Genomic DNA, 27,543 nt, shown 5'->3' with positions numbered 1-27,543 from the left:
CACACCGACACATGGACGCACACAGGGATTTTATTAAAGAGGATGTGAAAACATCAAGATATGGAGAAAAACAACTAAAATAACTTCAGCAAGAATACAAACAAGACTACACCTACCAATGAGGTATTTAAGTCAAAAAAGCCTAAAAGCAAAAAGATACTTTGATTAATAATGAACTTATTAACAACATAATGTCAGTAGTCCAACTTGAAACAGGACAAAATAATCAGGCTTTTGAGTTCCTTTAGACCACAGAATTACAATGAAACCGGTCTAAGGCTCATTTCATGTGTATTTTTAAAAAGCCATTTTAGTGATTACTGATCGAGTATTTTTTTGGAGAATCGATCGATCAAAGCATTTCTAACTGAAATCATATTGCATGAGACTGGACAACTTGTATCTCTTGAAGAGAAGACAGAGATAAAACCAATATTCTATATTTTTGAAACCATATAGCAACAAATAATTTAAACGTTTCAGTAACAGTTAATTTTTGCACTGCTGATTTTGGTACTGCTTCACACTTTGTTCTGATAATGACTGCACAACCAGCTTTTTCCTTTTAAAAACTTTCCAACTTGTTATTGCCATCATCACATTTAAATAATTATTTATTCTTTATAAAAACAGTGATGAGTAGGGCAGATGATACATGCATAAATTTGTTAATTTTAAATTCTTGATGTTCATCTGCAATTTTTCACTCTTCCAAAAGAAGCCAACAAGATATCTAAGTATGCTACCACATCAGTGCTTATTAATAATCCAGCAAAAATCCAATGCAAATAGTTTCTGTGCATCTCACAAATGAATTCACTCAGAACAGTTCTGCAAAAAAAAAAAAAAAAATCAATAAATAAATAAATACTCTGTTTCAGACACGGGAGGCGAAATGAAAATGTGGAAGAAAACCTTTACACTGCAGAACAGTCCCATAAGACTAAGCACCAATATATAGTCATACATTTAAACAAAACTAAGAAAATATTTCTATCAATTTAACCTAACCCAAATAACAAATGGCTCTTACAAATATAGTACAACCAAGTTGTTAATACTACTAGACTGCTAATAAATGAATATATACATATACACTTTTTTTACTGCTACAGAGAGAGCTGAAGAGACAGCAGAATTGAAAGAGCTACAGGCATTTGTAAAAAAGGGGTTAGCGCATTTTGTTTTTCAAGGAAAAAGCAGAGAGATCCAGCAGGCAGCTCAAGAGGAGTTTACCCTGACCAAATATAAAGGCAGATATTTACTGCAGCTAGTAATGATGATTTGATTTGCATTGTTATGTTTGCAATTTAACATTTGTACTGCTGAACTGTTTGCATCCTGTTTTTCTACATCAATACGTTGACTTGTTAAATTTGAGCTACCATAAGTGTAATCATTCTGAAAACTTAAAATCAAAAACATTCCAGAATGAAGTGTATAGTTTGTCATTTTCCAAAATCTTATCTGCTTAATAATATTATGTTAACTTGTTTACTCAGAATACAGTACTGTGCAAAAGTTTCAGGCAGGTGTGAAAAAATGCTGTTAACAAAGAATGCTTGAAAATAAATGATTAACACTTCCATTTTTGAAATCATTCAACAAAATGCAGTGAATGAACAAAAGAGAAATCAAAATCAAATCAATATTTTGTGTGACCATTCTTTGCCTTCAAAACAGCATCAATTCTTCTAGGTACACTTGCACGCAGTTTTTGAAGGAACTCGGCTGGTAGGTTGTTCCAAACATCTTGGAGAACTAACCACAGATCTTCTGTGGATGTAGGCTTCCTCACATCCTTCTGTCTCTTCATGTAATCCCAGACACACTCGATGTTGAGATCAGGGCTCTGTGGGGGCCATACCATCACTTCCAGGACCTCTTGTTGTTCTTTACGCTGAAGACAGTTCTCAATGACTTTGGCTGTATGTTTGAGGTCGTTGTCCTGCTGCAGAATAAATTTTCAGGGCTCTGTGGGGGCCATACCATCACTTCCAGGACCTCTTGTTGTTCTTTACGCTGAAGACAGTTCTCAATGACTTTGGCTGTATGTTTGAGGTCGTTGTCCTGCTGCAGAATAAATTTGGGGCCAATCATACGCCTGCCTGATGGTATTGCATGATGGATAAGTATCTGCCTGTATTTCTCAGCATTGAGGACACCATTAATCCTGACCAAATCTCCAAATCCATTTGCAGAAATGCAGCCCCAAACATTCAAGGAACCTCCACCATGCTTCACTGTTGCCTGCAGACACTCATTATTGTACCGCTCTCCAGCCCTTCGACGAACAAACTGCCTTGTGCTACAGACAAATATTTCAAATTTTGACTCATCAGTCCAGAGCACCTGCTGCCATTTTTCTGGACCCCAGTTCTTATGTTTTCGTGCATACTTGAGTCGCTTGGCCTTGTTTCCACGTCAGAGGTATGGCTTTTTGGCTGCAACTCTTCCATGAAGACCATTTCTGGCCAGACTTCTCCAGACAGTAGATGGGTGTACCTGGGTCCCACTGGTTTCTGCCAGTTCTGAGCTGATGGCACTGCTGGACATCTTCCAATTTCGAAGGGTAGTAAGAGCTTGACGTGTCTTTCATCTGCTGCACTAAGTTTCCTTGGCCGACCACTGCGTCTACGATCCTCAATATTGCCCGTTTCTTTGTGCTTCTTCAAAAGAGCTTGAACAGCACATCTTGAAACCCCAGTCTGCTTTGAAATCTTTTGTCTGGGAGAGACCTTGCTGATACAGTATAACTACCTTGTGTCTTGTTGCTGTGCTCAATCTTGCCATGACATGAAACCATCTTCCACAACCTCACCTTGGTAGCAGAGTTTGGCTGTTCCTCACCCAGTTTTAAGCCTCCTACACAGCTGTTTCTGTTTCAGTTAATGGCTCTGTTTCAACCTATGTGTGACATTGATGATCATTAGCAACTGTCTAGTATAATTGGTTGATCATACACCTGACTATAATCCTACAAAATCCCTGACTTTGTGCAAGTGTACCTATAAGAATTGATGCTGGTTTGAAGGTAAAAGGTAGTAACACCAATTATTGATTTGATTTAGATTTTTCTTTTGTTCGCTCACTTTGCATTTTGTAAATTGATAACAACAATCATCATTTATATTGCTGAAAGAATTCCTTGTTTACAGCATTTTTTCACACCTGCCTAAAACTTTTGCACAGTACTGTATATTAGTATACAAACTTTTAAAAACAGAAGCAGTAATCTGAAACTATATTGTGATAATTATCAAAATCAATCGATACAGAAAAAAAATTTTTGTACTGCCCAGGTCTGTGTACATGTCTGACCTCCTGCGACACAAGATCACACACACATATACATACATACACACAGACACATACATATCTATATGTATCTATTGTATACCTACAGTATATCGATATCAATATATATTACACACACATCACAGGGCTGACTATTCTAGGACATTACTAGAATGCTTGTTAGCCATTCCTGGTGTTACTGCACACCTGAACCTCCACTATATCACCTCAGATAATAAAGAGAAAGCAAGATCCCTTGATTCTTTTTGGGACCATATGCTTTTTTCGGTAAGGAAATGTTACAACCTCCAGGTATACCCCACTAGTTTTAGTCTCTTGTTAAAAAAGGGCACACACACCTGACAATAGTTGGATTAGCATACTGGGAAAGTACTGTATGCTCCCACCAAAGAGGCCACTCATTTGCTCTGCAGGAGCCCTTGCTGAATTTTCTTCATGCAGTGCTGCCCTTTGTGCTCCTACACTGGCATAAGTAGGACCTATCCAGCCACTACCAATGTGATGCTCTTTCAATATTCAGAAATATACTGAAACAAATGGCAACAAAATTCAAGCAAGATGTTTACTGTAGAACAAGTACTGGTTTCTATATCAGACAACAGTAAAAAGCCATTTTAAATCATCCATCTACTTGCAAAAATTCACAATGGTCAAAAGCACCAACAATTTGTAATAAGCATAACACGTCTAACTGGATATGCTGGATATCCCATATTCAAACCAGGAGTGGTTAACAAGTGACTTGAAACTTAATAAGAGAAGTTGGTCCCTTAAGGGGATTTAGTTTGCTCAGCCAGTTTACATCACCCATGACTTAAAAGGATTTTACGCCTATTCAGTGCTGCAATTTCAATGTAAGTGGGAGGAACAGTTGTAGAACCAGTTTCCAGGAATCTCCCATTACCAAGCTAAGATCAGGATCACAAAATAAAGAATGACTCAAGGGTTTGAGAAATAGAGAACTTTCAATCTGCTTTATGAGGAAGAAGTTAGAAAGGAAAAAAGACCCATATTTAAACAATTTTTTTAGGTTATTTTATTACCAAATTAAATAAGGCAATAAATAAATCACTTTTACCACAGTCATCTTCACCTCTGACGGTTCTACAACTATTAATAGAATATCCTTAGTCCTTACCAGATTAAATGGTTGCAAGACTATAAAAAAATAGTAGAAAAGCAGCAAAGCTACAAATATACAGTACATTTAGCATCTTTAGTTAAAATGTATACAGATGTACCTTGTGTATGTAGGTATGTCTTCAGAAAAGCAAAAGTTGATGCACTTCAAAAATGGGAGAATTGCAAATCCTACAAATACATTTACCTGTCCAAGCCCTTTAATTGAAATTTTTGAAATCTACACTTTCATTTATTTAAAAAAAAGGATTTTTAACTTTAAAAAGCTGTGAATACTATATAAGAACAGTAAAACTTGGAAATATTCTAATACAATGTTTCCAGAACACCCAAATCACTTACATGATGTAACACTAAAATATTTTTGACACTGACAAAATTTAATACCGTTACTGATATGCTGCTAAAGTACTAAAACTTCATTAAAAGTTTAATAACTAGCATTTTGGTCATGCAAACTTAAAAATAAAGCAACTGCAATTCCACTCACTATGAACTCCAAAAGTAGACAACGGACACTGTTGTAGCACTAAAGCATAAAAGATGCCAGGGACGAGACTAGACTCCAGCTAAGGCTTCCAACTTTGCTTACAGCCAACTACTGTAAGCATATCATGGAACTGGCCTGCTGATATACTTGAATTCTAAACTATAAAGCAGTAACAGTTCGACAAATCATACAACACATGGGATATAATAGCACTGATAACATTTTACAAAGTTACTGGCTCATTCTGCAGCCTTCTTTAAGTCTATATAAAATACATGCACGGTTTTGTCTGTATCACTCACAGCAGATTATGTAAGAGTCCAACAAGGCAAAGAAGTACTGCTGAACTGCAGTACTGTTAGTATTTTGTACTAACAAACGACGAGAAAATGCAAAATAGTCTGATCACATACACACAAAAAAAAAAATTGCACACTCTTAGTGATATATTATCTAGGTAATGCTGTAAATGCTTGGCCGAGTCAACACTGCTGATTCACTGGTCTCTAAGAAGAAGCATGTGAAAGTAAAAAAAGAGGGATAGTGTTGTAGATGTGTACGTAAAACGTTGAATGTTCAATATCCAGTGTAACTAATGTCAGGGTGGAGTTTTCACTTTCTTGCCCCCACCAACCCCCCTACCCCAAAGTACTGTACTAAGTCTTTCCACAACAAAGACCAGCAGAGGAGGCCAACTGACAAGTAAAGTAGCCCAGTGTAGAGAGGAGTTCCCCAATCCAGGGATGATCAATGCCTTGTACTCAATGATACCGGATTGGTTTCCAACTCCCAGTACCACAGCAATGAACTAAACCGATTTATAAAGTGAATGAACATAAGCCAATAAAGATCTAAAATATACATCATGAGTTTATTTCAATTAATACAATGCTTTCAAATGCATTTACTCTACTACAATTACTGCCTCTCAAGCAAAAACATTGTTTCAGGTCCCAATTTTAATTAATAAGCAAAAACAGGAAAACAATTTGAAGGGAATAATTTTTTTTCCTTTTACAGTACTCAAAACCCTAGCTTCTAAGGCAGAACCCAACTTTAAATCAGGTGGCACTCCACTGCAGGGCACACTCACAAACACACCTCTCTGAATTGTCCTCACATAAGTAATCAAATAACCTAACCTTCACAACTTTTTTGAGAAATGAATGGAAAAGCCCATTCAGATGCCATCTCCATACAGAAAAGAATGAGGGTATACATCAGGAGTCAAGAATAGCAGGACCACATTGGTAACTATTTTGATGAATCCCAATGGCTAGAAAACTCCAAGCGAGACAAAAAAAAAATACAAAAAAAAAAAAATATATATCACAAGCCGATATTTTGCTGTCATTTTGAATACTTTGGAAAAAAGACCATACATCGACATAACATAATACTTAAAAAAAAAAATGTATTTGCTAAAATATTCTCTTCCATGATTTCAATTGTGTTTATATTGGGATGAACAGTGCTATGCACTTAAAACAAAATTGTACAAAATGAACTTTGCAATAAAAAGTGTCAGGTAACCCTCCACCCTGTAAATAAAGCTAGGCTTCCAAAAGGTGTACCTGGACTACTAGGTTTGCACAGATGGTAGCCCAGCAGATGACCATATTCAATTTACAATTTGTCCACCCTGATCAGGCTTCTCAAATTTGTCACTAAACACACAAAGTTGAATTAAAAAAAGCAGCAGCAAGGGCCATAGCAGGAATAAATACAACCATATACCTGCAGCTCTTTAATGATTAAACTTGCTTCCAGTTTTGCTTCCAACAAAGTTTGAAACCCTAAATAGTGTATCTACTGTGCATTTATCTTTCAGATGTTTTCTGTCTGTGCTGCAGATTGTATATTGTGATGGAAGTCCACTTAAAATTTCTATGATATACACAACTACTGTAAAAAGGACTAGAGTTGTATGGACCCCGAACAATGGATTGAATCATCTTCCAGCATTACCGAGATCATGTCTTAACAGTCATATTAAGGGTCAAGCCTATTTTACCACACCATACTCTTGGTTAGTGTTTCCACTGAGGTTCTTCAGATACTGATTTTTAATAATAGTAAACGGTCATTTAAAATGATTCCAAAAAAAACTTTCAACTGACTCTCTCGTTTTGGTGTCCACAACCAAATGCCCATAATGGTGGTGGGAGACCAAACAGGAGCATAAACTGATTGTAGTGGGAGAAGAGAAATACAAACACACAAGGACTTCTTGCTAACAAATGGGGATCAAAATCGTACATTGACTCATACAAATCTGAACAGAAGAATGAAACTGTAAAGTGCAAATGAGGAAGTCTTGTCAATATATTTAATAAATGCCACACATTAGATGAACACGCCATGCATAGTACCATAATAACTGCACTTGAACAATTCAAATTCAGTTTCACTAAAATTATATCAGCAAATGAATATCCCTGTAATACAGTGGAATTTAGAGTATCGAAAAATACTGCAATCATATTTAGTTTTTCTAAACAAAAAGGACCAGATACAACTGTCAAATCCTTACTATATTAAATATCGTACTAAATAATGGAATAAAGATTTACAGTGGGTACGGAAAGTATTCAGACCCCCTTCAATTGTTCACTCTGTTATATTGCAGCCATTTGCTAAAATCATTTAATTTTTTTCCTCATTAATGTACACACAGCACCCCATATTGACAAAAAAAAGAATTTTTGAAATTGTTGCAGATTTATTAAAAAAGAAAAACTGAAATATCACATGGTCCTAAGTATTCAGACCCTTTGCTCAGTATTTAGTAGAAGCACCCTTTTGAGCTAATACAGTCATGAGTCTTCTTGGGAAAGATGCAACAAGTTTTTCACACCTGGAATTGGGGATCCTCTGCCATTCCTCCTTGCAGATCCTCTCCAGTTCTGTCAGGCTGGATGGTAAACGTCGGTGGACAGCCATTTTTAGGTCTCTCCAGAGATGCTCAATTGGGTTTAAGTCAGGGCTCTGGCTGGGCCATTCAAGAACAGTCACAGAGTTGTTGTGAAGCCACTCCTGCGTTATTTTAGCTGTGTGCTTAGGGTCATTGTCTTGTTGGAAGGTAAACCTTCGGCCCAGTCTGAGGTCCTTAGCACTCTAGAGAAGGTTTTTGTCCAGGATATCCCTGTACTTGGCCGCATTCATCTTTCCCTCGATTGCAACCAGTCGTCCTGTCCCTGCAGCTGAAAAACACCCCCACAGCATGATGGTACAACCGCCATGCTTCACTGTGGGGACTGTATTGGACAAGTGATGAGCAGTGCCTGGTTGTCTCCACACATACCGCTTAGAATTAAAGCCAAAAAGTTCTATCTTGGTCTCATCAGACCAGAGAATCTTATTTCTCACCATCTCGCAGTCCTTCAGGTGTCTTTTAGCAAACTCCATGCGGGCTGTCATGTGTCTTGCACCGAGGAGAGGCTTCCGACAGGCCACTCTGCCATAAAGCCCTGACTAGTGGAGGGCTGCAGTGATGGTTGACTTTCTACAACTTTCTCCCATCTCCTGACTGCATCTCAGCAAAAGTGATCTTTGGGTTCTTCTTTACCTCTCTCACCAAGGCTCTTCTCCCCCGGTAGCTCAGCTTGGCCGGATGGCCAGCTCTAGGAAGGGTTCTGGTTATCCCAAACATCTTCCATTTAAGGATTATGGAGGCCACTGTGCTCTTGGGAACCTTAAGTGCAGCAGAAATTTTTTTGTAACCTTGGCCAGATCTGTGCCTTGCCACAATTCTGTCTCTGAGCTCTTCAGGCAGTTCCTTTGACCTCATGATTCTCATTTGCTCTGACATGCATTGTGAGCTGTAAGGTCTTATATAGACAGGTGTGTGGCTTTCCTAATCAAGTCCAATCAGTATAATCAAACACAGCTGGACTCAAATGAAGGTGATCTCAAGGATAATCAGAAGAAATGGGAAGCACCTGAGTTAAATATATGAGTGTCACAGCAAAGGGTCTGAATACTTAGGACCATGTGATATTTCAGTTTTTCTTTTTTAATAAATCTGCAACAATTTCAAAAATTCGTTTTTTTGTCTGTCAATATGGGGTGCTGTGTGTACATTAATGAGGAAAAAAATTAATTTAAATGATTTTAGCAAATGGCTGCAATATAACAAAGAGTGAAAAATTGAAGGGGGTCTGAATACTTTCTGTACCCACTGTAAATTCATCCTTTGTGGCACTCGCTTTAAGCAAAAACATTGTCTTGCAAAAACAATGCATGTTAAAAAGGTCTTAAACATTGCCAAACTCAAAATTATGCAGATGCTGTAATTGCTTAATGTCAATTATTTCATGCAGTTTTAGCAGCATACAGTCTGGTAAATTGTTTCAGAGGATTGAGTTAGCAATGTGTGACGTACATAGTTCTTACACTCAGCACAAATTACTTGAATGCTGAAAGAAGCAGTTTGTTATAAGAAATCTATTTTTATTATCAGAGGTAATAATAATAATAATTCTTTGCATTTATATAGCGCTTTTCTCACTACTCAAAGCGCTGAGCAATTGCAGGTTAAGGGCCTTGCTCAAGGTCCCTATTGGCATTTTGCAGGATTTGAACCAGCAACCTTCCAATTGCCACTGAAGATTCCTAGCCTCAGAGCCACCACTCCGCCTAGGTAGATTTAGCAGGGGGAATATAGAAAGATATTCTTTCTGATCTAATCCCAAGATATTGTGGATGGCTGCATGTCATCTGTTGTCACCGTCCTCTGTTACATTCCAATGCTGCTGATGCTTCACTGACCTTATGAGTGTCCTTCCATGCAGACAGGTTTTTGTAACGCTAAAATCCCATTGTCACCACAACATGTAGTATGACTAGATGTCTTCATCTGTCCTTGCCAATAGCTATTCTACACTCTGCAATGTACAAAAATAAAGTATGTACTTAAATGGCTGGCATCTACAACAACTAGAACTGTGTTTCCTTGCAGTGTGTTTTTAATATACTTTTCTGTGTGGATTTTTCTAGTTTTTGCAAGAGAATGTGTCCATTTACTTTGTTTTTAGGTTTTATAATTTATAGAACTGTTTTCTTTGTCCTTTCACTACTTTCATTCCGGTGTGATTTACTGTTTAAATTCATATCACCTCATTTGGTCTTAGCTGGTTGATTCCACAAAAATAAAAAAAATAAAAAACACTAAAATTTGTTTATTTATGAAAGACTCGTCCTCTCAAAAATACCTCTGTCATACAGGCTTTCATCTACAAAGAAAACTGAGAATATTTTAAACATACATACTTTTATTTATGAAGTATGCAAGGTATCAATATGATAATAAAAGTATCAATATGCACCATAATTATGCAAAAAGATGGGAGAAAGAACAATGAAAAAGGTGCACAGCTGGTAAGTGATGTGTTAGATCTTGAACTGCTGGTACTGTACCATTTTAAAATTTGGGACTTCCAGTACTTTTCCAGTACCACTATACAAGTCTAAAAAAATTACCTTATGGAACATAATGTTCCTTTCTACCACCCATGCAGGAAGAATTTTTGTTTGAGTGTGTCTGAAGTTGTAAAATGATTTTACTAAGAATGAGTTTTCTGTTATAAACTAAATGAACTGGAAAAAACACATTTCTTGAGAAAGTACAGGTAGATCGAGTTGAGGCAATCACCTGAAAATTCAATCTATACCCACTGAATTTTAAATAACTATTTACTTCAGGAACAAGGCAAACTAGTTTTGATGCAGATGAATATGTAGCAGCAATCATTACAGTAAAGCTGAGGAATGGCAGTGTCACCATTTTCAGTCATTATATGCTTTTGTTCTCATATGCCACCCAATGTAACCAGCAGTAATCAGCTTGACTGGCAGCTGTTTAGCCAACCTACAGCTTCTTGTATTATTAGTGTCCTAAGTTTGCATACCAGTGCCACTGGAAGCAGTATACCTACTGGGTTGGGGAAGAAACACCTTGAGCAATTCTTCAGCAGAGACAAGCCCGGTAAATTTTCATGCCATTACTCCATTTCCATGTACTGTATAAAAACAACTGCAGAATGTAAGCATAAGATCAATATACTGTACATACCCATTGTTTAAACGAGGGTTTTTCTAGCTTTAAGTTTTAGTTTTTATTTAATTTTTGTTTTTAGTTGTTTTTTTTTCCCACACCATTTTCTAATTTTAGTTTTTTATTCTTGTTTGTTAGTTTTAGTTTTTCAGCAACTAACTAACATTTTGTTGCATTTTATTAGTTTTGTATTACCCACCAATTATGTCCACCCGGACACAGTTTTACAAGTGTGTAAACAGAGTTTTCTTTACAGAGTCAAATTATAAATCATTCATGTTGTACCTGTAAACTTAACACATACAATTTTATTGTCTTTGACAGAACTTAAATTTTCTCACGGTAATGTGACAGGTCAAGGTTTCCACTATAAACAAAAAATGCAGAATCAAATAACAAGTGTGCTCTGATGTCATTTGTTTAGGCAAATGGTTATTTAATTTTGAAAATACTTTTATTTTTGAGAGTCTATTTGCAAGAAGTGTGATCTCCAGACACAAATACTCATTTATTTTTGATATCTCCTGATGCAAATTATATAACATCTATTTCAAAACTTCAAAAACTTCTTTTATTCCTGAGAATTCTTACTTTATTTTTTAGAAAACTGCCAAAATCACCACTTGAACTGTGTCAATAACAATAGCAGAGATGAAAGCTTTTTCATGTAAAGACATGGACAAATTTGTTGGTACCCTCAAATCTCATTGGAAAAAGTGATGTATGCCTCCTAAAAAGTGATTATTATTATTAAATAACAAGTGTGAAAGGTGCTATATAGCGCCCGACCCGGCACAGACTGAGGCAGAGGCACGTACTTAAATAAAATACTCTATTTTTTTTCAGGCGAGGGGCAAGCCTCCCCATGTCCCACAGGCACAACACAGTCCCAAAAACACTCACAAATACCACAACAATCCTTCCATCACCACCACTCCTCAGGCTTAGTCGTCCTCCTCCTCCCGACTCTGGCTCTCCTGAGTGGTGGTGGCTGGCCTTTTTTATACCCCACCCAGAAGCATTCCAGGTGCTTGATCACCTGGGCCTAATTGCATTTCCGGGTGGGGCTGAGGAATTGACCAGCCGGGCTGCAAAGTCCATGCAGCTCCCCCTGGCAGCCATCCGAGCCCCCAACCAGGCTGTGGAGGACTCCATGTCCCATGGAGCCATGCGCCAGGTTGGGGAATCATCGTCCGCCAGGGAGGCTGCCACCAAGTATCTCGGGGGAGGTATTGAGCTGCCCATGGTGGCTCCCCCGGAACAGATGCAGCAGAGGCGTCCCTGCCAGGCATGGGACCCGGCTGTCCTTCACACAAGCAATTGTCCCATATATACCTGCAAGCCTTTGATATGTCATGAAGTATATTAAGTGTGAAAAAAGATAGCATTGCTTATTCTACAAAGAAATTCTAAAAATGGCCTGAACATGTCTGTTGGTAAGCCTACAAATGATTATAAATAATTGGATTAGAGTTGTTTTTCAAGAAAGCCATTTAAATAGTATCACACGTCTCCAATTATGCAATCTGTCAATCAGCCTATTTAAATGTAGAAAAGTCACTACTCTGCTGTTTGGTATCATTGTGTCTCCCACACTGAACATGAACTAGAGAAAGTTAGAGAGTTGTCTGAGGAAATCAAAAAGAAAACTGTAGACAAGCATGTTAAAGGCAAAGGCTATAAGATCAGTTCCAAGCAGTTGATGTTCCTGTGACAACCGTTGCAAACATTATTAAGAAGTTTAAGGTCCATGGGACTGTAGCCATGTGAGGAGAGTCAACACCAGAATGGGCAGACGGAATAGTAGACAACAAGCCAAGGACAAAAAGATAAAAGTTGAACTCCTAGGTCAAGGGTCATTAGTGTCAGATCACACCATCTCTCACTTTTTGATCGACAGTGGACTCAACAGAAGAAACAAAACCTTAAAAAAATCCACACTAGAATTTGCTAAAACGCATATTAACAAGCTACCTTCAGAGAGTATGTCCTTTGGAAAGATGAGACAAAACAACCTTTTTGGCAAGTCACATCAGGTCTATGTCCACAGATGAAAAAAAATAAAGTTTTTAAAGAAAAGAACAAACACCACACATATTGTGATATATGGCAGCATCTCAATTATGTTTTGGAGCTGCTTGGCTGTGTCTGGCATGGGGTTGTCTCGAGTCTGTGTAGGGAACAATGAAATCTCAAGACTATCAAGAGATTCTGGAGTGAAACATACTGCCCAGTGTCAAAAAGCTCCATCTCAGTCGCAGGTGTTGGAAACGTCCAACAGGATACAAACCGCTAAAAGCATCCAAGAATAGCTAAGAACAAAACACTGGAGCATTCTGAAGTGGCCTTCTACAAGTACCGATTTGAATATTATCGAACATCTATGGAAACAACAGAAACATTCAGTATGGAGAAAGCATCCTTCAAACCGGACACAGCTGGAGCAGTTTGCTCAGGAACAGCAGGCCAAAGAACCTGTTAAGAGGTGCAGAAGTCTCAATGAGAGCTCCAGGAATTGCTTGTTTGTAGTGATTGCCCTTAATGGTTGTGCAGCAAAATATTAGTTTTAGGGTCCCATCATTTGTGTCCATTCCATTTTCATTTGTGTTACTAATTTGAAATACTTGGTTGAATCAAAACTCTAAAGCAAAGTCTGATTTTGTGAAATATGGAATAAAGAATGATAGGTGCCAAGTACTTTTTTCCAATTTATTTCAGAGACAATTGTGGGTTCTTTTTTATGCAGGGGTACAAATAACATTTTCCTTATCTGTATATACTGTATTTCTACAAGCATGCCATTTACATTAAATACTGAACCGCTATTATAGCAGTATCTCAGATTATTAACAACATGCAAAACCTGAAAGGATCCCAGTGAGCCTAAACTGGGAGGATGTAATTTAACAGCATATGTAGAAATAAACTTATTTTGGCAATTTAGAATTCTTAATGAAACACTTCTAATATACAGCTACAGTATTATGCAATAACTGAAGATACGCACACTTTGTACACATACACTTGGGAAGAATATGTAAACTCCACATAGACACTGACCAGGCTAACAATCAAATCTGAACTCATGACTGTGCAATAATAATACATTTTATTTATACAGTGCCTTTCAAATTCTCAAAGCCTTTCACAAATACTGAAAGGAATATAATAAACATAAAAGCAAAGAGGACATTAAAAAGAAACACTGACATAATAGCATACTAAGAAAGTACCATCAAACATTAATAAATATTTGAAAAAGCTAGCTTTTAAATTAAAGTAAAAAACAAGCAGGAAAGAATGCCTTGAACAACTAATACAAATTTTGTACTCTTAAATGTAGGAATATAAATATAGAAGTTATAATCATTCACAGTTATAAGAAACAATGAATGGGGTAAGAGCAGATTTTGTTATCAGTTTCACAGTCAAACGCTGGAATACATTGACCATTTAATGGCAATTCGTTTGCTCTTCAGATATCATAATGCCAGCTAGATCTCTGCACAGCTGCAAAGTAAACGCTCAGATGAAGTTGTCTGACTTAGAGATACACATCCTCAAGGTTTTTCTTTTTTTCCCCTTTCTAATTTTTGCATGACATTTCAAGATTTTATTTTGCAATGAATTAGATAGCCCAAATGCTGTACTGATTAGATACATGTTAACCACAGGACAATTTTAGATAAAGAAAGTTTACTGCACACTGATCCATTGCTGAATTTTCTCAAAATAAAGCGGATTTGGTACATTATTCTTGATAAAATAAACCCCGAGTAGGATGGCATACTTCAAAATTAACAGTGCTGCTGAGCACCCAAGCACAATAGATCACAATTCCATTAAAACCTATGCAACACTGTGGCATACCAAATATATTAAGATTACTGTAGTCTATCCATTTGCTATCAATAAAGCATTTAACAGGTAGAAGTTTCTCACGAGGGGCGGCACGGTGGCGCAGTGGTAGCGCTGCTGCCTCGCATTTAGGAGATCTGGGTTCGCTTCCCGGGTCAACCCTGCGTGGAGTTTGCAGGTTCTCCCCGTGTCTGCGTGGGTTTCCTCCGGGCGCTCCGGTTTCCTCCCACAGTCCAAAGACATGCAGGTTAGGTAGATTGGTGATTCTACATTGGCCCTAGTGTGTGCTTGGTGTGTGGGTGTGTTTGTGTGTGTCCTGCGGTGGGTTGGCACCCTGCCCGGGATTGGTTCCCTGCCTTGTGCCCTGTGTTGGCTAGGATTGGCTCCAGCAGACCCCCCGTGACCCTGTGTTTGGGTTCAGCGGGTTGCAAATGGATGGATGGAAGTTTCTCACGAGTGTGTAACTGCAAACAATCTATGTTGAAACATCCGTTCTAACCTGATTAAAACTAAACATATATGTGTAACTTCAGCTCAGTTAAAATCCACTGCATGCTTTGCATCTGTTTAATCTGTCACAGCAAAGGTACCATTAAAAAAAACAAGCAATATCAAATATCAGTAGGAAGTAAAGTTAAATGCCTGAACTTCCTGCCCTCTATAGCACATTAAAGATAACATTTTTTCCAGTATAAATACTGACTGAATTTGAAACATGGGTGTCACTATCCAAACCTGACAAATCCACCATGACTCTAATTTTCAAACTATTTAGCTGTATCTTCCAAAGTAATGAGTGACATGTTTTAATTTAAGCACCTTTTCACTGAAGTTGTCTGCCATTCACTGACAACAAGGCATCTGTGATCGCTGGTCAATTATGGCCAATGAAATCCTCAAAATAAGGCATTGACAAGTGATGAGACTTGGGTATTTGCTCTCAGTTCTGATAAAATGACCAAGGAAATCCACAGATTCAGATCCCAGAAGCGAGGGATACTTGTACATGTGCACAAGTTGGTGCTTGTTCCTAACAAAATTTATGACTGGGCAGTTTTAAATTACATTTAATAAATATACTAGCAACTGGATGCCTGTATATACATTATGCACAAAGACTGTAATGAAAATAAAAATTAGAAAAACTAGTTTCATTTTCACTTTTATTTTCTCATTTTTATTTAGCTCTAGTTTTCTGACATTTTTTCATTTTTATTTTAGTTTTAGTTAAAGAAATTATTTTTTCCACTAACATATTTCGTTCAAATTTGTTAGCTGGAACAACACTAGTTCAAAGTAGTTTATTTAAATTATTGTGTTATGTGATTTAAAATTGGGATGTTATAAGAACCAATGCTTACGTACCAAACTGATATCAAAATTCCAAAAAACTAATGTTTCTAGCTTATTACAGCATCAATGTGAAAGTCCATACTATACTCATGATCAACTGCATGTAGAAAAAAATTAGGCCACTGCTAACCAACTGCTAAACAATCACAATATAAAACCTCAACTCAACCTTTTAAAAAACTGTGGACTCAATTACAATTTTGAGTCAGCTAAAGCTACAGTTTTCTATCAATAATATCATCCATGCCAAACCTCTCATTTCTTTATTTATTTTAGTTAAACAGCTAAACCTTTCACATGAAATGTTTATGCATTTTACTAACAAGACAATATTGGTGGACTAAAATATGCCTTAAATTAAAAAGTCAAATTTAAAAATAAAAACACTGTAAATACTGTCCAACAGTTTATAAAAACCATGGCTCTCATTAGCAACTACTGTACAAGCAAATTTTTTTTTTTTTTTTGTAAAAGGGCACTATTCCGTTTGTAACAGATAAACAAAACAGGAAAACAAATGTGGGTGTTTCACCTTTTTTGTGTTTTTAGGCCATCTGGATTCAATGAGCACAGCTGAAAACAGAGTACTCTTAAAGTGCTTATTACTAACCAATTTGCTTTTCATGAGGTTTATGTGGCACAATAAAAAAAATTAACAATTGCATTTAATCACCATTGGACTTTGATTACTAATTATAAAACAACATGTACCATACAATCATGTATTAAAATACTTTATGCCTAGAGAAAACTGTCACAATTTTATACTTGATTGTGTTTCTAAATGCAATACAATTTGCCTTTATAATAAATATAGAACCTGTGGAGAACTGCTGTTTAAAATGGATCAAATCCTTATTTTTCAATTTCATGACCAATATATTTAAACACTCAGAATGAATGAAACCGTAAAATTTTGGAACATAGCATACTGTACATATTGAACTGGGTAATGGGTTTTAATTAAGTGCTTTCTGATAAACTACATTTAACTGGCAGAAAGTCACAGAGATGTACATTATCTAGTATGCTGTACGGAGAAATGGCTACACATCTAATACATGTGACACTTCATGAGTCAACCACCTTACTTAAATCTTATTAAAAAGTCTCTTGCACCTAAACAATCTAACAATCTCTCAAAACAAGTATTGCAGTTGCAGTTATATTTTTATTTTTTAGAAAAAAAAAAATATGAGTGAGATGACAGGGTGAGCAAAAGTAAGTTAAAAGTTTTGAGTATGCAAAACAGTTTATTCTTGTATTTTATTTATTAATCATTGTATTTATTTGACTTATTATTTTGTATCCTTACTTAGGATTTATCTTTTTGGTAATGATGGCTGGTCATTTTCCCAACAATCAACAAAAGTGGACACTTAAACAATGCTACAAGACAGAATGCTGAATTAATAAAGTTAATAAGCTATTGAGTTAATAAAGCTACTGTAATAATCATAACCGGCATGTCTTGTTCCAAACGAAGAACTGCAATCCTACTTTTGGCAACTCTTGTATATACTGTACAATACACATACATACACACCCACCCACCCATGTATTACATATACACACACTATGTTTGTACAATTATGTATGCATCCAAACTTTTACTTTTAAATTTTTTCAGGCTAGTCCTTAAAACATTCCTATTTACGACTACACAGAGAAAATGCAATACAGCAGACTGCTGTGTTTGTGCTGCAATTCACACATCATCTTCTGCCCTCTGTTGCAGCTTCCCCACAAAGATTTAGTGTGTTTTTATTTATTTATATTTGATGATGCTGTTGCTTTTTTCTTGAACCTCACATCAAGAATAATCTAAGTACAGTTGGACCTCAGTATCCATGGGTACCACATCAGCAGATTCAACAAACTGTAGATCAAGCATATTCGGAAAAAAAAAAATTCCAAGAAAACTTGAATTTTCTGCATGCTAAATCCATGTGAACAAACAACCAACCACCCACACACACACCCTACTTTAAAGCATTTGGAGACAATTGTGCACATTTCTCCATCCTAACTACTCTAACCACTGGGCCATAAACCACATTTTGGTCATGTGTGGATGCTGTTGGGTCACAAGTTGTCTTTGTTTGTTATGATAGAGTTCTGAAGTGGTTTGCAGTTGGTTGCCTCACCTCGCAATATTTCTACTATTCCCCAGACAAACCCCCGATCACATTTGATTCACCAAGGCTGCCCTACACACCACTCTACAGTCACCTCCTGATCCTCTACCCTCTTTTGCGCACTTGCACTCTTTAGCTATCTTACAACCTCCCATGCACCTAACCAATCTGAATCTGAGGTCACCTCACCCAATCCACGGCTGGATCTATCTCATTGCCCTTAATTATAAATATGCCAGAATCCTCACCTTCTAGAATAGCTCCCAATGGTGTTAACTTCCCCTTAACGTGCATTTTCCAGATAGCCAGCAGCAAGTTCTTTACTCTGGCCCTTTATCTACACCACACTGCACCCTCTCTAGGCACTACAGTTGCACCTTGCATCACCCACTCCTCATCTGAAAAACTGCACCAGTTAATTTTTGCATTTTCACCATTTTTTCTATTATATCTAAGCTACATACATACAATGTCTCCAGCACTGGAAGAAGCTGGCATGAAAATGCCTTTCCTGACAGTCCTGAGTGTAAGGCTGGAAACTGCCCTGCACTGGGCACATACGGGGGGTGGGGGGGGGGGGGGGGTTTGTATCCCACATGAAACTGGAAGCAGTGGCATGGCATAGTTACATAAACTAACCTTCTATTAAAAAGCTCTTCCCCTGTGCATGTCCACACAGTATCATTCACTGACATTCGAGTGAGTTGGGGGGTGACATGTGAAAATGCGAGTGACGGTGAGGCACAATACAAATACAATCCATAAAAGAGCAGTAGCCCATGAAACTGGAAACTAACAATGAGAACATGTAGTATACAGCACCCTGATATGGTAATTGAACACATGACATTTGAACTGTAAAACTGCAGACCATGACGTTTCAAAGTTATACTGTAAGTAGAATTACCTAATCAAGCATAGCATCAATTCCTTCAACAAATATTTTCAAGCGAGTCAAAACTGTGACTCAAGATCTTCATATTCAGGATCTTCATATTCAGTATTACTAGCACTTTTTAACTTTTCTAGGACTTCCTCAACTGTAGGTTTATTTTTTTCCCCCACAAAAGAGGAAAACTGTTCCCTAGTACAAGGTTCAAATCTTATTGTGCATCAACCATCCTCAAGCAGTCTCACAGAAGCTTTGCGTGCAAACATGAGCTGCCGCACACACAATTTATTATTTCCTGCCATTTATGCACAGCAGATAATGTGTAATGTGCATGACCATTCATAGACAGCTATAACTTTAGCTATCCAGTGGTAATGAGCCTTTCACTGTATGTGGCTCGAAGTAAGGGGGACCTTTAAAGCAGGTTCACAGAGCTGCTCACCTCAGCATATGCATATTCAAATGCAAATAGCATACTTTACTAAAGAAAGAGAGCAGACAGCATGGAAAGTTATGATTTATTTGAAAGAACACACGTGTGTGTGTAAAATGCTAGTATTGTTTTTGATTGACTTGTGGAATTATTGCAACATGCACACAAAAAAAAAACTTTGAAATATGGTGGTGTTATACCAGCAGGACACTTCATGCAAAAGTGGTCAACTCTCAAATTATTAAAACACATTGTAATCACCTAGCTGTCAAAGCACTTTTGTTTATTTGCACTCTTCTATTAGTAAATGCTGCTTCCACATAAGATGGGAACAGAAAGAAAGACTTTTGCAAAATTCACTTAAAACCAAAGTCAGTGAAAAAAATTAAACTGAAAGTCAGAAACTTCTATGGTCTAATTTCCACTTAAGCAGTTTGTTGTTTTAACAATATGTATAGAATATTAGATGACCATCACTAAATGACACATTTCACATAACTCTCCATGCTAAGTCCCTCTGCCTTCAAAGCACACACTATTACAGAAAAAGAAAAAAATAGAAGTGAATTTGATTTAGCTGGAACATTACCTTACTGCCAAGTACTTTTCAAAGTTAGATCTTTTTTTTTTTTTTTTTTGACAAGTTACATTTAAAATGAACAAGAGTTATGGTTCATTTTCAGAAGGCCTGCAGCTTTAACACTGCTAGTCAGTGCATACACAAGAAGGAAGCATGTAAAGGGCAGATGAAGAAAAACAATTGTGAAAAATAAGCCAGGTGCAGACATGAAGAGGCATTATCAGTTGTATCTATTTTTCTGGTATAATGCACACTTATAAATACACAAATAAAAGTATTTATATTTGCTTGACACAACCCACATTGAATTGTCATTTCCATTTATATCTGGTAAAAATAATTACTTTATCCAATTAATTAGAAAAACAAAAGTGGTAACTGTTGCAAAAGGGACTCATCAGGCCTGACTGAGACTCGCAGATGAGCAAGCCTAAACAGTGATACCTTGACATCTTAACATTATTTGCCCTGATAATTCAGAAATCTGCACTTTGCTTTAAAGATGGATATAGTAGCACAAAAAACTCTCTCTTCAAATCATCAAGTTTACAGCTAAGGAATTACAAGGAGACGCAAATATAAAACTTAAAAATCCCTGGATCTACAGCACATGATAGTCTTCAGTGGATAAACACCTAATAGACAACTTACAGCCTTTGAAATCAGCAAGCAGATCCAAAAAAAAAAAAAAATACTGCTGATTTTTGGTCAAAGAAATCAAAGATCAGAATCATAACCAAAAATAACTGGTGCCTCTGATAAAGGTTTAGTTTGCATTTGGAATGTAACTGCCTTTCTGCTTTGCAACACAAGATACATACTTACTTTGAGAGAAGTACTTTTAAAATATATGCAAGAGGCTAGAATTGGTGCTACATGATGAGTTGTTTTACATCCAGAAACAAAACAGAAACCTTTATGGAAAAGTAAGTATGCTAAATGTACCTTGGAATTGGACCATTAAGTAAAAGGCTGATGAAATTAGCTGCAAAGTGTATTAACACTATGCTGGAATACAAAAGCCACATCTGCAACATACTACACATACAAAACAAGCAGCAACATACCATATTGTTAGCTCTTGCATGGGAAAAAAATCTACTGCTGTAAGGCGGTCACAGTAAATCAGCAAGGTATATATAGATATAGAACATAATGTAACTGATCAGGATGGACCTATCATACGCAGCTATTTTACTGAGAGTATGCTGAAACTCAACAAACCACAATCAATAAATTCAAACTAAGAAAAGACTTTTAAACTATGCCAACAACTGACATTTATGTCAGAATAATGTTAAATTACATAGATGAATTCTCTTCTATCAGACAGCCTTGCAGAGAAGATAGTCAAAGTGTTTGTCTAAGTTTTTTTTTTTATATAACAAACAAACCATTGCCATGAACCACGTCTCAGTAGCATGTTTTACTTGTACACTGCAAGACACTCAATGATAGGTTTAATATGCATCTTGGCCAGAGCAAGAGGCCGCCAAGCAAGGCAGCAACATGTGCCAACAGACTGACTGCTCACCTCCTGGCATAACACTTAACAAATGTGCCTACTCATAAACATAAATGCATCAAACACTTTACAGCAATGCAAGGATATATTCTGTGACACATTTGCACATAACATTAAAAAATCCTAACACTGATAATATATAACTAAAACACTTTCTAGGGAAAATTATCACTGAATTATTTCCTGTATTATTAAGCAAAGTATAACGATTTTAACAATAAAATCGTTATTTACATAAGTAATTTGACTTTTGCTAATGAAATGGGATTAAAATGTACATCCCTACTCTTATTACAATTTTGGAGTGATTTTATTGCATAGTAAGATTACCAACACACCAATGTTCAAGCTTATTTATAAGGAGCGAGTTTAAGCAAGGTGACAACCTTTCAAGTGGTAACAGTGCATTACAACCTCCTTTTTCTGAACAATTTTCAATTATGTGTACTGGAATTCCTAGACATTAAGCTAGCCGGAATGGACACCAATTGCTGCTGCCTAATTATTCACATAGTAAGTACCAGACATTTTGATTCTGGGCTACAGAATCTCAGCCCAATGGGTTCTGATATTCACTGAGGTCAATGTCTTATCTTCATCCTTTGAAACCAACATGATTTAAACATTCAAAAAAACTGAAATATAGTTTAATTGTTAAACAACCTACACTCATTATTAATATTAACTAATTTTGAAGAGGATGACACTGCTGCTCTACAGACCTAGCATGTTATGTTCAGATTCTGAATCCAACTATCTATGTGACATCTGCAAACTCTTATCAGCTCTGGGCAGGGGTCCCTTCAGATACCCAGTTTTGCCTCCAACATCACAAAAGATGTGCAGGTCTGGTTAGTAGGCAACTCCAAAGCCCCATGCGTGTGTGCTGTGTGTGTGTATTAGTCTGGGTTGGTGAATGTGAGGCAATCATGTGATGGCCTGTTTGCCTGGCATGGGTTCGTTCCTGCCTTGCTACTAGGATAGGCTCTGACTGCCTGTGGCCCTGTATTGAATTACATGTATTACAAAATTATGTTGTATTACTGAGTTGAGATTACCTTAAAATGTATATATGATATATTGATGCACATTGAGGTGCCTGTGGCCCTGTATTGGATTACATGTATTTCAAAATTATGTTGTATTACTGATTTGAAATTACTTTAAAATGTATATATGATATATTGATGCACATTGAGGTGTTTGTGTTCAGCATGTTGTTAGTATTAATGAACAGAAAAACTGAATTAAAAAAATATATAATTTTGTAATGGCGTTTTAAACACAATAATGCATTTTTGCCTGTGAAACATTTTTACAAAAATAAGCAAAAACAGGGACTTTTGGATTTATTAATATGGAATAGTATAAAGACAGTAAATCAAGTTTAACAGTGAGAACTGGCATCTAATGAAAAAACGTGCCGAAACCAGGTCACTCCAGAACTAGGACTACCAATTCCCATCAAAAAGGTTTACAGAGTTTCACATCAGGTGCACATTTGCAAGTGTGGCTGCATTCACATGAAGTCTTTTGACCTATGGACCATCACCTCTTTGTTAATGATTTCCCAGTATAACAGAATTAACTGTGTTAGAGGACTAAACCTATCTGGCTACAGAAAATCAAGATTTCCATAACTTAAACAAATGGGTACAGGATAGGACATGCCAAGCAAACATGTTCTTTTTAGATTTTACACCACACAAAACAGATACCACTTTATGTGCATTTAAAATACATTCAGTCATACCAAGTTTACAGAAGGAAAGGCTCAGTTAAAAGCTTCGGTATAGCAGGTGTGAATGAGGTGCCCTGAAATTGAAATAAATAAATGATCATTCAGAGATTGGTATGAAAATTCTGATGTGTAATACCTGGATATGCCAGACAACTGCATCTACTTACAGTAATACATCACTTAAGAAACTAGCATGAAAACAAGTTTCCTCAAATTTTAAATGAAATGATACTCTACAAATAAATAAAACCAAGTATCTGGAAACTTAAACTTCTTTTAAATTTGTCTAAATAAATGGGTATTTTTATAATATGTTTGAACCCTGCAAGTAAAAGTAACTACTACTTTAGAAGACACAGGTCAATTCCAAATGAAAAGCTTCCTATCTTTTGACTTGTGCATCAGTTCATCCATTTTCTGAATCTCCTTTCTCCCTGGCGGAGTCATGGAAAATTCATTCACACAACACTGTATAGTAAAGGTTAATATTTTTTAAACAAATCACTGACAGCAGTTTATGATCATTAGGGTTTACAAACCAAAATAATCTTAACTAAAACATTTGTACACAATTTCAATTGTTTGAAAAGAAGTTTCAATACCAAACATACTTTTTAAAACTGTCAAATTTCCCAATAAACACATATCTAAGTCAGACAATCCAATATATAACAACTTAGAATGTTTACAAAATAGTCTAATCTTATGTCTGTTTCAACATTTAAATGTACTTGCTTTCTAATGCAAGCAACAGTTAAGATATTATTTAATAATTTATTCCATGAAGCTGTACTTCTGTATCACACACAGAGTAATGGTGTAAAATATAAAATTAATTAATAAATATGTTTAGATTCAAAGAAACAACATCCTGATCAGTACAGAAACTGATGTCAAAATGTCTCAATATATTTATAGCATGTGTTCAAACAGGAAGTGAAACAACTGCATTAATTTCCATTTCTAACAGAAATCCGCTTAATGTTTAAACTGCACTAAACATGGCATTGGCATACTTAAAATATGATATTAATTAAGGCAGAGGGCAGGAAATTTTATTTTTTAATACATGTAAAGCTTCATCTATGAGAGACACAGCATTACTGGCACTGATGTGTGTATATTATTATTGAGAAACAATGAAAAGGTCACTACTTTTACAGTATATACAAACAAATTTTAGTGAAAGGTAGTGAGGTTAATGAACAAGACACTGCCACCTCAAAGACTTAAATCAGAGAAGACTGGCAGGGTATTTATAATACCTACTTAAGCTTTAAAGCCAACTCCAGACGCTGAAGCTTGATTTCCAAAGTCTTAAAGTAAGCATTGTTTCTCCCAGCAGTTACATCTTTCCTTATTGTACAACTATCAACGACTACCATTAATTTAACTTACAGATGGTCCGTTAAAATGACTGGAAAAAATTAATTTAGCTTGCATATTGTTCTGCCCTGCGCCTGACTACGCCATTCATCTACAATGAGTAATGTCTTAAGTCACATTAGCTCCTTCAACAGGCATTCAAAAAATGTGTCACCCCTCACTTAAAATGAAGTATATTCGCTGCTTAACTAAAAGATCATTTTGGAGTAGGGAACAAGGGAAAACTGTGTATGGATTTTAAAACAAAAAGAATTAGTTACGGTATCTTGATGGTCATAATGTGCCAAGTCATTCTTCCCATTTACAGACAAAGCTTACACAACTTCTTTTGAAAAGTGGGGGACAATAGCCCACTAAAATGATCAATACAACTTTACATTTTTTTGGGAAACCAGACATTAAGCCTGTATTAGCACTTTTATACAAATGTCCTGTAAAAGAAATAAAAGTTCATCGTTCTCCCTGCTCTAACTGAAACAACATTAGCTTGCGACACGAAATAAGGTGACAGCGGCCCACAAAACAATGAATTACAGTGCTCAACTAAAATAATCACTGGGCGCAGCTCCAAATCCCAGACGGTAAAAACTTGCCAGCAGCCTCCAGATATGCCCCTCGCTGGAAAGCTTTACTTTCCACAGGCCAAAGTAGAAAGCTGTTTAAGTAAAACGAGGCATAAGCTAAAAATGTTGAAAACCACTGAAGGATTGCTCTCGTCATTAGACAGAAGGCTGTAAAAATTAAGTGGAGAAAAGCATTAAAAAAAAACAAAACACTACACTGGGTCAGTTATACCTAAACATCAATTAGTATATTTAATAAACTACTAGATGGGTGATAAAAATAGCTTCTTACTTAAGTACAATTGAATGTACTATCTGGGGGTAGTGGTATTACTAATTTCACAATGTTCCTGCTGTATTTTTTATGTACGTAATATCCACACAATGATTTATTCAGGAAAACAGTGCTCTTAAACTGCACAAAATGGCCAAATCTGAACCTCTGGAGAAACCTTGAACCTGACTTCACGGTCTCAAATGCTACTTATCACTGAGAAAAACAAATGCATTCACCAGAAACAAATGAAAGTTAAATCTTCTTTTGGAAAATGCTATTAAACAAATCCTCAGTTTGTTCATGATGTTCGGAGGCTTAGTTACCATGTTTTTATTTTACTCACTTCAGCAAATTCTTCTAACAAAAAAGTAAATGGACAAAAGTTTCTTAAAAAAAGAAAAACGTCATGCACTTATATGAGCAGTGATACAAGGATGAAGAGAAAAAAGCTCCTCGAGCTTTCTGTAGCTTCTTAAAAGGTGCAAAGAAACAAGGTTGCAATACTGACAGGAAGTACAAAACGTGGGGCGGATGGAGAGAAGAGACACGGTGTATTGCTTTCCAAAGCAAGTATAGAATTACCAAAGCGAAACAATACGAACGAGTTTTTCATTTACACATTTTTGTGTAAACTGCACGTGTATCACATTATTTTCTGCCCCCCCCATCTAGGACGATAAGGACAACTGATGCAAACAGCAGTTCACTGTAATTCAATTACTTTCTGCTACGCATCAGAACAACAAGGGCTGGGCTTCGTTATTACATTTGACAATGGATTTATGGCAGGTTTCTAATCAGATAAAGTAAGGCCGAATTAAAATTCCCAGAAAAGACGAACAAATGTGAAAATATACTACGCCCCGTTTCAAGTATCTCCAGAGGTTGTTGAAAACAATACGCTTCGAAAAGTTTCTGTCCTTTATTAAGTAGATGCACACAAAGGCACCAAATCAAAACTCTTCAATGTATGCCACAAACTACCACCCATACCGCTATCTCTATGGGGGGAAAAAAGTGCTGCGAATCGACATTTTCTAGGTTAACTGATTAGCGCGTTTCCCCGGATTACTTTTATGCTCCCAACACCCCGCTTTAAAGAGCGTGACAAGCCAAACAACACTCCGAATTCACCTCGCCCTCAAGACCAATTTAAATCTCGTGTTACGGTTCATTTGTCCGAGGTGGCGAAAAGTTTACCTTGAACGTTGAGTTCCCCTAAATCGCGCTTGTGCGTTTAAGCACCATTTGCCTTCTGTGCTCTTCAAGTAAGCGTGAATGGTTTTCTCCTCTCTCGAGAAAGAAAGAAGAAAAAAAAATCGAAAAAACACGTCAGGTCCTGCAAACAGTTAATCCACCGAGATGTCAAACCAAAGCTACATTCAAACAGTTGGTCCACAAAGCCTCGTAGCAGTAACTAAACTCAGCTCAGATATCACGACCACTTGTTGGAGCTGGAACAAATTCTATTCTTCCGAAGGTTTCTCGACAGAACATGCCTGGTGGGCGGGGTTTATTTAGCTACAGCCATTGGTTGCGTCGTACGCCTATCATGTTGGATTTTTTTTTTTACCCTCCCAGAAAACAATGGAGAAATGAGCTTGAGTGCGAGGCAGTGAGAAGACTTTGACTTTGTTCCGTGTGAAATTATCGCTATTCATCGACAGGTGCAGCTTTCCGGATTTTTAAACCAGTCTAAATGTTCTTTTTAATTGTTTCAGGTATTGTCTTCGCAAGTGTTTCGTGAATATATGTTCAAAATCCCATTGCTTGTAAACTGTGTGACCTGAAGTA

The 27,543-nt window shown here is 36.7% G+C and overlaps 1 protein-coding gene across 6 annotated transcripts in view; it reads right to left on the bottom strand.

Annotated features, from left to right (window-relative positions):
* akap13 (A-kinase anchoring protein 13) overlaps positions 1–27,223 on the bottom strand; it is a 335,986-nt gene extending 308,763 nt beyond the window's left edge. For all 6 annotated transcript variants that reach the window (XM_051920829.1, XM_051920831.1, XM_051920830.1 and 3 more), the window contains exon 1: positions 26,950–27,223. The gene's annotated coding sequence lies outside the window, so the exon portion shown is untranslated. The remainder of the gene's footprint in view (positions 1–26,949) is intronic.
* Between the last annotated feature and the right edge of the window lie 320 nt (positions 27,224–27,543).

Source organism: Erpetoichthys calabaricus, chromosome 17 (assembly GCF_900747795.2).
Source record: "Erpetoichthys calabaricus chromosome 17, fErpCal1.3, whole genome shotgun sequence".
NCBI classification, from domain to species: Eukaryota; Metazoa; Chordata; class Cladistia; order Polypteriformes; family Polypteridae; genus Erpetoichthys; species Erpetoichthys calabaricus.
The sequence above is the reverse complement of the archived record's forward strand: the minus strand, read 5'-3'. Positions and strand labels throughout refer to the sequence as shown.